This window comes from Myxine glutinosa, chromosome 1 (assembly GCF_964187855.1).
Source record: "Myxine glutinosa chromosome 1, kmMyxGlut1.1, whole genome shotgun sequence".
Lineage (NCBI taxonomy): Eukaryota > Metazoa > Chordata > Myxini > Myxiniformes > Myxinidae > Myxine > Myxine glutinosa.
In genome coordinates this window covers 342,803,631-342,816,688 of record NC_136261.1, presented here as the reverse complement: position 1 = coordinate 342,816,688, position 13,058 = coordinate 342,803,631, and positions in this window count along the sequence as shown.

Here is a 13,058-nt window from a genome sequence, read left to right as displayed (position 1 = left end):
TCAAGGAAAATTTTGATTTATTGATTAATCATTTAATAAATTAACTCGTTGATTTATAAATGACTTATTTAATTAAAATTCCTCAGAGATACATCTTCGGATGAAATACTTGCAGATTGGTTATGCTATGAGCCAATTGATTAAGGAAAATATTTTGTGATGGCCATATTGGCAATTTCGTGGCCATATTCGTGGCAACTCAGTTAGTGCCACTGCACCTTTAAAATGCATCCCTGCGTTCATTTTTCGATCGATTGAGTTGAAATTTTGAACAATCGGATCTGGACTGTCGTTGTTAATGACTCTAGCACGCACTCGTCCAATCAGGATGGAGCGGTATGGTCCCCGGATCATCACTGCCCGCAGTTTTTAATTAGTTTTACTTTTTCTCTTGGTCATATAATTTTGAAGACATGCATGTCATGATATAGGAAATGTTTGTTCTGTTGAACGGAATAAATGTTGTTTATTTGTGTGGGTGTGTATTTTTTTGTATTTTGGATATATTTTCACGACTAATTCCAGTTAACATCCTGCAAAATTTGCTCGTTTTCTGGCCGAGTCGAAATTGCGTTGAGTTCCTATGGCATGCGCCATTAAAAGCGCTGTGTAATGGTTGAGCTCCCTTTATTTCGTTTTGGTCATGCGGATGAGCAGACAAAGTGACGAATGCTGCGGCTGGAGCAGTAGAAGCGATGTTTTTTTTAATTGAAATGATGTAATTTAATTAAACGTGGTAGGTGGGCAACACCGCAAAGCATACCTCTTTTAAGGTGTGTTCAAACCCATGAACATTTCAGCAATCAATACGATGCTGAAATGATGTAATTTAATTCAACGTGGTAGGTGGGCAACACCGCAAAGCATACCTCTTTTAAGGTGTGTTCAAACCCATGAACATTTCAGCAATCAATACGATGCTGAAATGATGTAATTTAATTCAACGTGGTAGGTGGGCAACACCGCAAAGCATACCTCTTTTAAGGTGTGTTCAAACCCATGAACATTTCAGCAATCAATACGATGCTGAAATGATGTAATTTAATTCTACGTGGTAGGTGGGCAACACCGCAAAGCATACCTCTTTTAAGGTGTGTTCAAACCCATGAACATTTCAGCAATCAATACGATGCTGAAATGGTGTAATTTAATGAGTAATTTAATGAGTAATTTAATGAGTAATTTAATGAGTAATTTAATGAATAATTTAAGGTGTAATTTAATTGTGTAATATGGTCGACCTTGGGTTTGTTTGGGTTTTGTTGTTTATTTTTGTGGGTGTGTATTTTTGTGTATTTTGGATATATTTTCACGACTAATTCCAGTTAACATCCTGCAAAATTTGCTCGTTTTCTGGCCGAGTCGAAATTGCGTTGAGTTCCTATGGCATGCGCCATTAAAAGCGCTGTGTAATGGTTGAGCTCCCTTTATTTCGTTTTGGTCACGCGGATGAGCAGACAAAATGACGAATGCTGCGGCTGGAGCAGTGGAAGCGATTTTTTAATTGTTCAATGATTATTCGATATTGTTATGACTTATTGTCAATAGGTATACTAAGTGGCCATGAGGTAGCCTGTTGCTATGTACAGTTTTATTCTATTGTTGATTATACCACATAGCTGTGGTGATAAAGGAAATGTTCGTTTTAAATAGATGATTATGATAGGACCATGACTATAAAATCATGATGATTATTATGAATGATATCATAGGGTTCAAATGCAGAATGATTGCATGAACTTGGGAAAGAACTTTCAAGCCCTATGGGATAAATTGGGTGTTACAAGCGATGGAGTTTCAAAATTTAGCATGATTGAAGGAATTTTACAGTCTTATTTCAGGAGTTTTACGAAATTTATATTGCCAAGAGATTTGGGTACTATTAAAAGAAAAATGATGAGATATTTTTCCCAAAGAACTTTAATATCTGCCATCCATTTTGGCGGGCTCACGAATGAAGGATGAGTTGCCTTTAGTGGTTGCAAAGAAAATTTGTGAAGACCAGGCAAAATGGAAAAATAGGTCAGATATGACCCTAGGACAGAACAGTGATTCGTCAATTGACATGAGGTATGAACCAGAGGTGACGACCGATGAGCTTCGATCTCAGTCAATAGATGGACCTGTCCTGACATCATTGGGGAAAGGGCTTATGCAAGGAGTCATCCAAAATGATTAATTTGATTTATTGATGAATATTGATAAATTAATTGAAATTGAATAATTGAATTGAACTGAATAAATTTAATTGAATAAATTTAACTGAATAAATTGAACTGAATAAATTGAATTGAATATATTGATTGTTTGATTGATGAAAATGCGGTCTCAAGAAAGAAGCTTTGATATCTTTGTGAGATATTATCAATGTGAAGACAACCTTGGAAAATTGAGCAAGGTGGTGAGTTTATATATAGATATATATGTGCGGTTACCATTGTGTGATTTCCCCTTCAACAGAGCGGACACCTGAGGATTCACCCATTTCATACTGACCCTCTGGCTCATCTGCAAATACTGATCTGTGAGATTGGATTGTGCAAAAGCCACAGGTGAGGGAGATTCTCTGGAAATCACCATTTGAACAGGTGGAGAGATCCTTCCTGGAGGTAAGAGTGAAGCTTTAGAGGAACAAACTACAACACATCCAATGCTACTTTGATAAAAGGCAGAATGGGAAATGGAGCCTGCAAGAATACACAAGGACAACCAGAGATTCCACAAAAAGGTACATGTACACATCATATGTATGACCGTTATGGTGCCGAAGCTATAAGGCAGGTCGAGAATTGGTATTTGTGGACAAAGGGACATGATGAGGAGTTTCCAAGAGATGGTACATTTGAGCGAAGTCGATTGGAAAGATTGGAACAAAGATTGAAAGCCAGGAAGAGACAGAATCTAACGGTAGACTGGCTTGCATTCCATCTTGGGATGGTGAATCCAGACAATGGGAACAGCAAGAACGGATAACGGATCTAGAACTTAAAATAAAAAGGATACAGGATACAGTGGAGGAGACAAATGCACAACTGCCCTCGAAATTAGGAATGAAAGGGACAGTTGTCCCATCTGATTTCCAGTTGTCTCCCCAAAAAGGACGGTACAGAGAATTTTTTCGTGTTTCGGGAGATAACGAGAGATTGCAGTGGCAACTCAGGGATGTAGAGATGCAGCCCAGCAATACAAGTGCACAGGTGCACAGACCAGGCAACGACAGAAACCGGTGTTTCAAGTGTGGACAGATGGGACATTGGAAAAGAAGATGTCCGTATACCAACAGGAAGACAAGTTCATAGGGTAAACCAAGATCAAGGGTACCACTGCTTACCGGTACCTCAGAGAACGATTAGGCCTTCATTGCGGCAAATCCCAAATGACGATTGGCCTCAACAGATTAGATTACTGGACAAACATGAATAACTGTCGATAATTCTTGTGTCTGAAAAGGTTTTCGGAGCAAGAATTATTCATTTTTTCTTTTGCTTGTAAGCAAATTAGTAATTAATTGATCAAATGCCGAAATTGGATCTTTTATGTTGGGCACAAAATTTTAAATTTACAAAGTTGGAACAATTGCTTTGCAAATTTTTGAAACCAAGTGACAAGAGTCACATGATGATCAGGTGGGAATTTCGGACTAGTGTTCCACATGATTGATAGGTCAGTGGTCGACTGACATGCAAATGGGTGTGTAGTCAAATTTGGATAAATTATGGTGGGAACTGAAAGGGTAATTTCAATGTGACATCATAGGGGTTTTCTAAAAATAAACTTTTTGGTCCATTTGCATATTAGCATTTATAAAATTGAAGGACAAATTTTATGAAAATGAAATAAAACTGACACCCATCCTGATCTGTAAATAATGGTTCCAACGCAAACAAATATGCATAATGCATGCGTGTGTGTGTGTTTTGTGTATCAATGTTTGTGTTTGTTGTCGTTGTTTTGTGTATCAATCTTACAAGATTGTTGACACCGACAGTGGGCCTTGTCTGAAAATAGATAGTTCCATGTGGATGGGATCGAATATCGGAGAGAATTCGTAAAAAAAAAAAAAAAAAAAGCAATATAATTTGATTATGAAAATTATCACTTTTGTCAAGGGAGATGGAGAATAAAGATTTGATTTGCTGAGTTATGAGCAGCTATTCATTAATAGTAAAAAATTGGGAGTAATCTTGGGATTCCATTGTGATCGAATTTATATGAGAATCAAAGCTATTTATGGATATGAGCTTCATAAAAATGTGGGAGTACAAAATTAGCCAAATTTTGGAGAGGTCTTACACTGACTTCCCAGAGTACTCTGCTCATGGATTTTTATATATATAAACTTGAATTTTATCAGCATATAAATTGTGCTGTATGTATGGATGTGTTTTAGGCATAGATGATATGGGAAAATAGTAAAGAAAATTTTGCTGGTTTGAACTATTGTGAGTTTTGAGTTCTGGAGTTCAAACAAAGTCACTGGTTAACAGATGAGAAAGGATAGTAAATAAATTATTCGATGCTGGGTAAATTAAGTACAATATTACTAAGACTTATGAGAGCTATTGTTCTTCCTTACAGCAGTGGAAAATAATTGGAAAAAAAAAAAAATTTAGATCCAACATAATGAATCTATAAAAGAATGTGATAGGGATAATATCCTCAATTTGTACTAATTATTTGATTGTGGGTAAAGGAATTAATTTATAGTAGTGGATTGTTAACAGCAGCCTGAAAATGTCCTGAGAGTGTGCATCCATGTAATCAGAAATCCCAGATTTGTTTTTACAAACAACATTTTGGTAGAGGTCTTGTGTGGACGAGCACTTCCTTGGTAGATAAAAAACGGTACTGCATGCTGGCAGCCACTTTTGCGGCCAGTTAGGCCAAACAAATTGAGAGGAAATTGTAGTTAAATACGTAAGTTACACATGGCTATTTGTAAAAAAGGAAATTTGTTGAGATGGGAAACATTTTTCGAAGGTTTATTAAAGTGTTATAATATGACATGTGGCAAGGCAAACTATTGGATGGGAAAATTAGATCTGGTTATAGAATAAATTTATTGACCCCTTGAAGTTAATTCTTCGAATCATTGTTTCACTGGCATTTTTTGTTCACATTGGAAATAGTTTGGTAGAACTTTGGTTAAAACCTTTGGTTGCGGTATTTTGGAACAAATTGATAAACCATAGAAGATTGATAAGAATAGGAACAAATATGGACCCAAAATAGAAAGTTGGATTCATGCCTCTCATTGCAAGCAAGCACATGGGGCTAAGATGGACTATCCCACAGAAAATGAGGCTGCACCTAGCAGCCCAGCAGAACATTCAGTGGCAGATAAATGATAATCGTGATTTACAGTCATTTGAATTACATTTTAACACCCCTTGCATTGATAAACATTACATTTTCAACATTTAATATTCCTACTTGAATTAGGGAAGATAGTGACATTTATTTGCCTACATGACATACCATTATCTACTGATATTAGCGCAACATGAGGGATAATGTATCACAACTACACTCATGATTAGGGGATTTAGTTCGACCCCGGGAGATAGGGGGATCAGGGTAAGACAAATAATCTGATTTATGTTACATATTAAGAGATTTTCTTTATTTACCTTTTAGGAAGCTTGTTAGTTTGGTATATAATGTTGAATGTCATCGACATATAATTATGTCATAGGTATGAATATACAAGGAGTAGCAGACTTGTTTGTTGGTTTAGTAGTTATATTGGCAATTGTTTTAGTGGTGGCTTGCTTGAAAGCCTTAGTGACAGTGTATTTGAATAAGGTAACCAACAACACGATGATAGCGCATGAAGTGACAAATGAGGAAAGAAATGTGGAACCAGAAAAGGAAGACTTTTATGGCGGCATAAATACTGAGATTAAAAGATTAAATCAAGTGATGTTGCAAATGAATACAGTAGAATTAAGATAATGGCATAACGACAATGTTATGAGTTGTGTCAATTACAATATCAGTGAACTCATATCACCACGAGTGACACACTGTTAGGAAAGAAAAAAAAGGGAAAAGAAAAAGTGGAGAGGAATTATGGTAATAATACATTATGCTTAATTTGTTGGTTTGGGAAAATTGTTGTTGGGAATTAGATATTCCTGTTTGTGATTGTAATCATATACAATTTATTTTCTTAGAGTAGTGCTAAAATACCTGCACAAGTTAATTTTTGAACTATATTAACCTGAAAGCAATTGTGGATGCTATTCTTAGTTTAGTAGTGAAATACATACCTGATTGAATATTATTTGTGTGACGCATATAAATGAATATAACTTTTTGAATGTTGTAAGGGAAAACAACAAATTGTTGAATGTGAAACTGTCGGAAGATATACATGATTATGCTGATTTCATGGTAAGATGTACCCTATCTGATTCAGTGTGTGTGGAAAGCAGATTCAGATGTGACTGAGCATAAGGATAAGACGAGATCACATTTTGAAGGGAGTGCTAACGGAATTGGGAAGAAGTTCGAGAAAGAAAATTTGTGGCTAAAAAATGAAGTTAATCGTGGCATACACCCTCTTTCTCAAAGAATGATGAAGACATTCTCCCATGTAACTTGGAGATGGATGCTTACCTTCACCAAGGAAATTTATGTGACCATTTGCCTGGATCACACTGCAACATATGAAAGAAAGGCGATCACTTACTCTTGTTCGAAGGCTTTGAACATTCACCACATCAGAAGTTGCAGGACAACGACATTTTACCTGCAACCTCTGTGAAATGCGGGGACATAAGTTATTACTTCACCAACGTCCGGGGAACCAGCATGGAGCTGCAAAAAACGGCTGTGCCCTTGTCACAACAGCTGTGCACGATTCTGCGGGCCACTCCTGGTATGGACCATGGATGACCTGAACACCATGGTCCCAACATCATTGTGGATGCATCCGGCATCCCTGTTCCACATCTTGCTGGCCAATCAATGTCACACCAATACTTGCTGCCCACTCACAATGAGGGAGGAGGCAAGTCGACTACAACTGGGTGAAGGCCTTGTTCAGGAATTACTATGGTTTACAGCAAAAAGTGGCAAGAATGCTACATGGAGAGCAGGGTCAGTCTATGACTCCGCAATGTTACCACAACAGCGAAATCCTACACGAAGTAGTGCAGGTGCTATGAAGACATTAGGAGAAAATGTTTCATACCTGGATTCAAACACAAGTGATCAGCCCTTCCTTTCAAACAAAGTCAACATTTGTGTGGAGGCAAACGTTTTTGCCTTGATGGTGCAGATGCTTTACAAAACTTGAAAATGAAGTGAAAATTGTTGTATCTTGGTGATGGTGAAGTATTGTTTTGAAAAGATATTTGTGATGCAAAGGCAATAGATTGAACAATATGGAAGGAGTCAATGACCAACGAAATGTTTTGTGATTCTTGCAGGATGACGGTGTATGCCTAAGGGAATTTGAAAACCAAAGTTATGGTTTGGATACTTGTAATGATGTTTACTTGCAGTGATTGATTATTTACTTATACTTGTAATGATGTTTACTTGCAGTGATTGATTATTTACTTATACTTGTATTGATGTTTACTTGCAGTGATTGATTGTTTACTTATATTGATGTTTAGATTAATGGTTAATATAAATAAAAACAAAAAAGATGAGGGAATTGTGGAAATGTAACTCATTGATTGGGACTAGTAACGAAGCAGATAGACGATTTCGTAAATGAGTTACATGAATGTGCACGAAAGTCGTAATGAATTGTTCACCTGGTCACAGCCCCAGGCTAGAGCACTCTCCTATTGTAAGGCAAATAGAACTCACAGCAGGAGGGGAGCGAGTTGGTGCCAGTAAGGCGAGCGGGATGACGGAGCAACCTTTCAGCAGAGAAGGGATTAACTCAAGCGTGCCGATATAAACCAGAACAGACTTTGATTCAGGGGCACTTGCCACGATAACCCCTGCCCGACGGAATGAACGAGCACTCATCATCAGAACCTCTGCCCGACGGGAATGGCGGAGGAACATCGGCCGAACGAGAAGGACCATGCGGATAGAGTGACTTGGTCCATTGAGTTAAACGGTAGTTATTTGGTATTGGAATGAAAGTGAACAACCAGTTAATAAAGTCATGACCTTTTGTAACCTGTGACATCATTGGAGTCTTGAGTCTCACCTACACTTCCACGACACTGGTAAGGCTTGGCTTTTTCAGGGGACGCCTGGCGCGATAGCCTGCTTGAACCAGTCGTTGGTTGATGCCTTCTGGATACAGGCACATTTGTCAGTTGCTGCCACTCAGCCCTAAGCCGATTAGCTGGCTTGTTACGGCCATTGCAGACTAACCGGTGCAGCTGGCAATCATCTCTCCTTGTGGTTCTGTGTGGACGTCCTGGCCTCGGTATTGGAGTAGGGACACCCCTCTGAGCATTTCGTTTCAGGATCTTTGACACCTGACCTTGAGTGATGCCATACTGCCGAGCAATAGCACGCTGTTTCATGCCAGAATTTCGTAAAGCCACCACTCCATGACAAACAGCATTGTCAAGTTGACGGACCATCTCCAGAGGAAGCGGCAATAACTTTTGTAGACGTGCAGCAGTTGTTTTCCACTAATACAGAACGCAACAACCCTTATATACCCGATTGTGAAGCCAATTGTCAAATGTACCTGTCCTTACATTTTGTCATGCCACCTGTGATATAATCCTGTTATTGACTTCTTGCTGTGAAAGACAATCAGTGACATGGTTCTTTCAACAAAGACATCACTGAAGAGTAAAATAAACTCACCAGATTGATACACTGAGTTCAGAAAGGAAACCCAAGTCAAGAAAAATATATATATTCCATATTAAATGCCAAGTCTGTATAATGACCTCATTGGATGGGATTATCCTCATAATGTACATATAGTGAGTGATGTACATCCGGTTAATTAACGCTGATTGAACATAACTGTACAACCGTGAGGAAACAGTACTGCAGGTAAATGCATAAATACATGTTGATGCCGATGATCAACCCACACCAACCATTCCCCCCCTTTTCCCACTCCTGAGAAAGCCAGGCACGGTCAAAGATGCCATTCCTTCTTAAGCGCCGCAGAGCGCCCTGATCCATGCTCGGACATACAATTACCTCCAATATAGACGTTCACACAATTATTACTATTACCACCTATGAGAAGAATGTCAAAGATGTTTGTGATGGCTATCCGTAAGAGGACAGCGGTGTTGTATTGTGGTGTCATTTCTTCCTTGTCATTCCTGCCTTGTTTGGTTGTTTTTGGGGATTCCATATCCACATGTTTTTTCCTTTCTATAAAATGTTTTTTTTCTGTCTTACATATTATATATAACCGTTAATCGTTATCCCAATTGGGGTGAGTTGTTTTCGCGTTCCCCTTTATGCATGTGGCTCAAGATTGCTGGATCACAGGTTAAAATGTCATCGACTGTGCTCATTTGTTCATTGTCAACTAATGCATTTTAATCCATGTGAAAGTGCAGGAATGCCTCGTATTGTCCTCGTCCTGTGTGTGAAGAGGGATTGTCAAATGTTCCACAAAATACACACACACGATTGCATCGGTCATGTCAACTATTTGTTTTCAATATAAAATTCACACAATGTTTATTTTCTATCTCACAAGTTATACTTCAAGCCTGGTGTTGGCTTAGCGGTTCGGGTGCCGGCTTAGCGGTTAGGGTGCCGGCTTAGCGGTTAGGGTGCCGGCTTAGCGGTTAGGGTGACAGCTTAGCGGTTAGGGTGCCGGCTTAGCGGTTACGGTGACAGCTTAGCGGTTAGGGCGCCGGCTTAGCGGTTAGGGTGCCGGCTTAGCGGTTAGGGTGACAGCTTAGCGGTTAGGGTGCCGGCTTAGCGGTTACGGTGACAGCTTAGCGGTTAGGGCGCCAGCTTAGCGGTTCAGGTGCCGGCTTTGGATCCTCGGATCCTGGGTTCGAATCCTGGTCGATCACTAAATTAACGCCAGGGGGGTTGACGAAGCCTGTCATCCTTCCGACGTCGGCAAATTGAGAACCAGCTCACTGGTTCGTCTTCTACCGACTCCTCTCTGGCCTTGCCCCCCCAGCCCTCTCTGGGCTCTGTCCCCCAAATATTCCTACAGGTCGCACAAGATCTGCCTGCAACCCTCTTATGGTTAAACTGCCAAAATCAAGACTTTCTGCTCACCTTCACTCCTTCATTCCTCTTTTCTCCCGCCTCTGGAACAAACTCCCTCACTCTCTTCAATCCCACTGCACCCTCCAGGTTTTTAAAACAGCTGTTCACCACCATCTCTTATCCTCCCCCATCCAAAACCTTGATCTTTTCTACCCCCGCTAATTTCGGTCCCCTTGTGTTTTATACCTCTCTCTTATATATATTTTTTTGTTGTTTTTTTGTGTTTTATACCTCTCCCCCCCCCCCCCCCTCGCCCTCCCACTCCCTCCCACACTTCTCCCTGCTCTCAAATGTTGTGGTTGTGTGCTTCCCCTTCTCTCCACATCTTGTCTTCCGCTCCCTCTTTTTGTGTGTTTTGTTTGTCTGGTTGATTTGTTTGTGAAATAAATGTTAGCTCTTTCACGAGCCTCGATTCAGTATACAAAAAAAAACAAAAAAAAAAACTAGTAATTCCCTGAGTGTCGCAAAAGGTGACTAACTGGGTTGGCGGCAGGAAGGGCATCCAGCCATAAAACATTGCTTCAAAAAGGAGACGACGGGACCCGAAAAAGGCCAACCCCCGCTCTGCGGGGAAAAATGGCCTCTGAAGGTGTTTCTTTCACAAGTTGTACTTCAATTGTATTTGCCATGTCGTGCATATCCGGCGCATTGTACCTCTTTCAAATAACATTTGCACACTGAAAAGAAGTTCCTCACTGAACCCTCGTTCAGTATTTGAATAATATTTCACTTTATGTTTGGCAATGGATTCATTGATTCAGCCAAATACAACCAAGTATTCAGCCAACCAAGTATGCTTTTTAATACTCTGATGAGAAACATGAGAAAAAGATATCCATCCAGTTTCATAACTCCTATTTTTATTGTAATTTGTATGATCGTCTCGGTATTCTGAACACATCAAACATCACAGGTTCAAATCCTATATCCACTTCATGGCAACAGGAATGTGTTAACCATTGTATACATGAGGCGTACAAAGTGTGTGGTTTGTAGTTCATTTTGATCACCCCTTGTGTATCACAATATCACATGTCCACTCTCCTCTCATGAAATTATGATTCAGGTACCCGGTTTGCGAATCACTGTGACTCTTGTTACGTGTTCCTCCCCGAATCCCGGTCACGGTGTACCTCCGAGCCCCGAGAGGAGTCACGGCAGAAATATGTGTTATTCTGTATGTCAAAGATCAATGGTGAAACCACACCAATTGCTACCAACAAACAAGTGTTGTATTAAGGTCACACAAGAATAACAGTACAATAACAATATTAATCAATTGTACAACCAATATATCATTCCTATGATGTTACCATCAGTTTCGTTCAAGATAACTCACTGTGCTCCAAGTGAGCGAAAATAACATTCCCAATGTCTCTGTCCCAGCTTCAAACCAAAGTCGATCCATGCTCCATTGATCGTCAGAACGATGTTGTATCGAGACCAGAATCCCACTCGGTTGACAGTCACACTGCCAAAGATAGGCAAAAGTGTCCTCAAGAGGCAGCTGGGAAATCACACCTTAGGGTATGGACGTTCAACGGCTTCCCACATGGCGAACCGCAAATTCCCACTCGAAATCCACGTCACACAATGCAAACCAAGCTAACGGCTGGATGCGTTGAAACGGTTGGAGCGAGGTGAAAAACCTGGAGGGATGCGAAATCAGGCACGAGGCAAAATGGCCAACGGTCCGTTCTCGAGACGTAACGGCACTCCAATGATTCTTTTCGGAATCAACCGCAAAACCTGTCATGCAGGTTTATCTGTCACAGCGATAACAACTCTGTCGCAGGAATCCCTTTCCCAGGAAACGCCAAAGTTCACTCGTGACCCCCGTTCACTAGTGTTTGCTCAAAACCTCCAAGCAGCTCGGCTCCTTCTCCGACCTCACTTGCTCCGCCTCTTCTTCCTCTTTTTCGTCTTCTTCTTCGTCCAGTTCCCGGTCCGGTTCCCGATCCGGTTTCCGGTTTCTTTTAAAACACTAACTTTTCTTTACCTTTCGAAAACAGTTATCTCTATTTCACCTAAACGATAACAATAATAGTACATGCAACCAAAAATGTTTTCAGTGGATGAGAACCACAACAACGGAAGTGACGAATCCGTAACACTTCCCCCCCTCAAGAAAGAAAGTTGGAACATAGTGAAAACTTGCTTTGCATGCAAAAACTCTTTTATCAAACAAAAGTAAAACTCACCCCCAAATGATCAATTCACATGAGCAACAATAATTACTATTCCCCAAAATAAAGCAACAAAACTTCCAAACAACCTACAGGAATTTCCAAAGTTAGTTCACTCTGGATAAAGCATCTGCAACGACATTGTCCCTGCCCTTTACATGCTCAATTTCCAAGTTGAACTCCTGCAAAGCCAAACTCCATCTCATCAACCTCTGATTTTTATTTTTCATTTTTTGAATGAAGGTTAAGGAGTTGTGATCAGTGAAGACTTTTATAGAAAAAGGTAGTAGTTCCCAGATACACCTCATAATGCTGAAGCGCTAGCAGGAGAGCAAGGGTCTCTTTTTCCATGGTGGCATAATTTGCCTGGTGTTTGTTAAACGTTTTGGAATAGTAGCACACTGGGTGATCCACTCCATCCTCATCTTCCTGTAATAGAACTGCCCCAGCCACCATATCACTTGCATCAATGGCCAACTTGAAAGGTGCTTGAAAATCCGGGGCTGCTAGGACAGGAGAGCTCATTAATATTGCTTGACGTGGGAAAAGGCAGCTTGACATTTGTCATCCCAAACAAACTTGGTCTCTTTCCTCAGCAAATTCGTTAAAGGAGCTACCACATCAGAAAAATTCCCGCGGAACCGCCGGTACCAACCAGCCATACCCAAGAATCTCATAAGCTCC